Raw genomic sequence first — 5,226 nt, 5'->3', positions numbered from 1 at the left:
TTTTGGTCAAGACCATCTTTTGACCAATATTTTTCCCATATTGGTCAAAACAAGTTTTTAGATTTTTTTCATATTCAAAGTGAGATAGGAGAGAACATTGGACTACCACACGCGTACGTGGGCCACGCTGGGGTTGTGCTGTGAGAGCCGTGGGACACCTCTGGTCTTCTCCAGCCGCCGCAGCAAAGGCGGCAGCAGCCATCGTGTCAGGCAACCCGCGTTTTGCAAAAAAATGTTTCATTTGGCTTCTCAGCCCAGCAGAAACAGGATAAAAATATCCTAAATTTGGAAAGTGAATACAAGGCATTCTGAATTTGCCAGGTTTTACCAGTAATCGTAAAACTGACGTTAGCTTCAGAATAGCAGGGGAAAAAAAAATGTTTGTGTCCATTTGCATTTGACAGCTCAAAGTTTTGAAGCCTGATGTTGCTACAAATTAGTTGGACATAAATCAGAAGTAGTTCCTCTGAAGCCAGCAGAATTACAATCGCCTGAAGGCAGTGTGGGTGGTTGGGGCGGCGGGGGGTCTGCATGCCGTATTCTCTGCATGCCTGAGAATAACTCCCTGCCTCTCCAAAATGAACCATGTAGCAAATATGTGAATTAACATTAGCTGTGACTTCTATTTTAGAAGATAAGGAGCTGTTGACTGAACTGGCCGTGCCTGGCAGTTCCTGGTTTGTGAGTGCTGCTGCAGACGAGTTCATTTGCCGTATTTCTGCTGTCACACGGCGGTGTAAGCAAAACGCTTTCGATTACTGTCGTGCTGCTGGTACAGAGGTTGTCTGCCTCGTGGGGAAGAAGTGAGACGTAAAGCGCAGCGTCTGTCCTGAGGAGAAGGCTCAGAAACATGGCCCTGGGCGGCAGCTGGAGGTGCCAGCGGCAGGGAATATTCTGCCCCTTCCCAGAGCTCTTTAAGAACCAGCAATACGTGCCTCCTTCTGCATTCTCCTGCTTCGGGTGAACCTTCCCGGCTGCAGTCAGTGGCCTTGGACTTCAAAAGGGTCAGAGCTTCAATTCCAGTTTTCCTTCTCAGCCTTCAGACACACCAAACGTTCAAACCGATGAACGTGACTGGGATGGTACGGTCATGACCGTATGGTTAAGTTGAACATCACCATCCAGAAGGGTCTTCTCAGCGAGGCCACCATAATATCTCATAACACTTGTGCTTATATTTGACATCCTCTTTCACCACATGGGTTTTTCTTTGGATTTACCCAGCCCTTCCTGCAAAAATGGAAACAAATTCATTACTTCAGTGCACTGATGCAAAATGCCGCCCCTGCAGCAGGGTGTCTGGGACCGTGGCCCGTGTATCTGGTGCAGGCGGCATCCCACTGTGGCTGCAGGCTTTTGCATTTGTGAATTTGATTTTTCAGGCGAGAGGCAGAGCTAAAGGTTGTTTGCGCTGGCAGAGAGCGTGCCGGGAGGCGGAGGGCACTTGCTGCAGTCGCAGCGGTTCACAGACACGTCAAGGCTCTACCATAACCAGTGCTGACCTCTAACGTAACTCATGCTGACCTCTGCCATAACCGGTGCCACAGGACATGGAAGTCAGCCCAGTCCACCCATGGGCACCCTGGGCTGTAGCTAGGTAGCCACTCGGGACGCAGAAATTCTGCGCGGTTCGTTAGCTGTGTTTCTGATTTCGGTGTGCATTTGCTTCTGAACTAATTTGATGATTCACGGTGGAATTTTCTGTTCCGCAACTCAAGAACATTCAGAATCTCAATTTGAATTTGAATTGGAAATCCCCGCATGGGTTTCCTGAGTGGCTTTGCATCCAGATAAGCGTTTCATTGCGCTGCCAGGCATCGTTGCCTCCTCCCGTCCTGGTGGCAGGACTGTTCGTATCAATGGCACACCTAACTGCTGAGGAAAAAAATCAATCAGCTTGTGGTTTGGATGGGGAAAAGAGTGTTCTGGGCTATTCCTTCCTAACTCTGTAGCTGCTGAGATCTGGACTGAATCGAGAAGCAGGCATGAAGCCAATAGCATCACGGACATCAGAAGGAATTAGAGGTTAAGACACAGTTAGTTCCTGGGTGTTTTCACGTTGTCCTGCAGCTACAGCGTAATGAAATTAGCAGGGACTTCCATCAGTTCTGGGCTCCTGGCTGGGAGGAAATCACTCTTCCCAGGGCATTCGTGAGAGCAGACTGTTCTTGTCACCAAGATCATTCGTATGATGGAGGACATTTTTTTTTTTTGATGTCTATCACTTTCTTTTCCACTTGCATTATTTCTTTACCTCACCATGAATGACAGAACAAGTACATTGTCAATCTGCTTGTCTCCCCGAAAGCAATAATAATTTTGATTTTAATTTCAGTAATTAGGAGGAAATAGCTCCCCTTAGACTATTGTAGTTCTGTAACCATAATATTGTCATTAATAACATAAAACCTTTGCCTACATCTAGCCTACAGATGGGAGAGAAGAGGCGAGAGAGGCCAGCCTGGGAAAGCAGGGGGGGCTGTAGGAAGAAAAAAGAAATACCCAGGTACAGGAGGATTCCGGTAGCATAACACTGCGTAGCTGTAGCTTGGGATGAACCTTACCCAGTGTTTGTATTAACTGTGGGGCAAAATTAACAGACATCATACATTGCAGGAAGAAAAGTAAGGTAGGGGACCTGAGACATTAAACGTGTGAAGAGAAAATAGCAAAATAAGACTCATTTTGGTGAAAGTAAATTAATTTTGCAGCAAAAAAATAATCTGAAACATAAATGCGGTGGCAGGGAATCACAGAATCACAGGATGGTTTGGGTTGGAAGGGACCTTTACAGGTCACCTAGTCCAACCCCCCTACAATAAGCAGGGACATCTTCAACCAGATCCGGTTGCTCAGAGCCCCGTCCAACCTGACCTGGGATGTTTCCAGGGATGGGGCATCGACCACCTCTCCGGGCAACTTGGGCCAGTGTTTCACCACCCTCAGGGTAAAAAATGTCTTCCTTAGATCTAGTCTGAACCTCCCCTCTTGTAGTTTAAAACCATCACCCCTTGTCCTATCGCTACAGGCCCTGCTAAAAAGTCTGTCCCCGTCTTTCCTATAAGCCCCCTTTCAGTACCGGCAGGCTGCTATAAGGTCTCCCCGCAGCCTTCTCTTCTCCAGGCTGAACAGCCTCAACTCTCTCCGCCTGTCCACGTAGCAGAGGTGCTCCAGCCCTCGGACCACTGTTGTGGCCACCTCTGGACCCGCTCCAACAGGTCCACGTTTTCTGGTGAAAAGGCGAGGAAATTAATTGCTGAAGAAGGTGAAGCGATTAAGGGTTAGAAAATTAGGAATGTGCTTTACAACATGGCTAACAGCTGACAATGCAAATCTGCTCTGCGTAGCCTCCTGGCGCAGCGTCAGGGAGCAGACGGCGTGGGCCGGAGCACCGGAGGAGGAGCGGGTGAGGAGCAAGGACCTTGGTGACTCGGAGAATCACCAGGACGCACCGAAAGCAGAAAACACAAACAGCTTCTCGACGGGAAAATAGAAAAGTTATCAGGGAAACACAGCAGCAGCCCAGATTGCTAAAGAAAAATATAATGTGGAAAAACATTGTTAGGTTTGCATAAGCTAGTACAAAACTTTATTCAAGTTATTGCAGAAAAGAAATGTGAGAAAGAGCCAGAATAATTAGTGTAAAACAAACAGCCTGACAGTAACGAGGACGATGGACATCCCCAGTCTCCCCTCCCGGTAAAACCCATCTGTCTGGGGTAAGGCTTGCCGTAAGGCACCGCAAACCTGCAGCAGGGACCCCGCACTTGCTCAGCGCCCGGGCGCGGGCGCTGCGCCTTCGCCGTTCCCGGGTACGCCCTGCCGCTCGCCTGCAGGGCCCCCCCGCGCCGTGGAGGTTTTTTCACTTGGCCTCATTAGCTGATTTTTAAAAGTCTTTTTCTGTGCCTGCTCATTAACAGGGAGCTGCTAAGTCCGTGTGGCCTGGCTAGCTGGCAGCCCAGATAACCGGGCAAGCTAAACCACACCGAAACCTGGCTACTGCTTATACCGTGCAAGGTCTCGGTCAGTGTTCCTGCAAGATAATTTTACACCCCCCCTTGAAATCCAACATTTAAACTGCATTACTCTAAGCTTCCTCAGTGCGTAGCCTTTCCAAACACACGAGAGGGATGCTGCGGGACGAAGGTAACATCCCGCACGCCGCTGGTGAGGGCTCAGAGCCCGGCCGGTGCCACGGCCACCGGCATCGCCATGACCTGCTTCTGGCCCTGCTGTTTAACTCGGGTCTGCGCCGGCCTCAGTTGCTTTGTCTCTGAACTAGATCGTCCCCTGCTTTTTCTTTTTTTGTTCTTTTAAATAATTTAAAAATCCCCAGTGGGCAAGCATCCACCATAGCCTCGATACAATTCCCAGGTTTGGGTTCATTTTTTGTTTGAAAACGCGTGCTTGCCCGAATTTTTGGACCAGCTTTCCCGCTCCCCCCCGCCGCAGGCGGGCTGTGCTCTGCGGCTCTCTGCTACGTGAACGGACCCGGCTGCTGTCGTCCCCCTCTCTCATCTTCCCGTGGCGGCTCTCCAGACCCCCTCTCATTCGCATCCTTTTTGAACGATGGATACGAGGACTGGACGCAACGTCCCATTTGCACTCGTGTAATTGCCAAGGACAGAGATAATGATACATTCCTGGTCCCGCTTCTGCCTTGCTTTTGTCTGCAAGCGTCCATCACGTGAGACCTTCTGCTCACCACGTAATTTTCGTGTACTTCTGCCCCAGCCTTTCCCAGCCCCGGGCTCCGAGCGGTGAGTGCGGCGTGCCTTCATCCCACCCGCTCTCGCAGCCGGCTGCGTTTCACTGGTCTGCTCCTGGACCCACAAGGCAGAGCAGGTTATTTTTAAAACTCGTATTTTCCATAAACCCGAGCTGACGGACCGTTACGGTCCTCTCCTTTAATGCCTTACAAATAGTTACTCGTCAGCTATTCAGTTGTTTCGCCGGCGATCGTGGCCTGCGGTGAAGTCTGTCATTGCCTTGTTCACTCCTTTCAAACACGGGAGCTTGGTTTTCTGCTGTGCTTTTGGAACACACCCACTATTTTCAGAGTGATTAAAAATGGCTATCAGCGATGGAGAAATACTCCAATCCACCGCTTTTAAAAATCCCCTGTGCTAGTTACCTTGACCACGGCACCCAGAAATGCCCGCGTGTGGAACGGGAACCGCGCCCGGTGGGACGGCTGCGTGGCCCGGCTTTTCCACAGACACGTCA

Source organism: Ciconia boyciana, chromosome 10 (assembly GCF_034638445.1).
Source record: "Ciconia boyciana chromosome 10, ASM3463844v1, whole genome shotgun sequence".
Lineage (NCBI taxonomy): Eukaryota > Metazoa > Chordata > Aves > Ciconiiformes > Ciconiidae > Ciconia > Ciconia boyciana.
Note: the sequence above shows the minus strand (reverse complement) of the source record.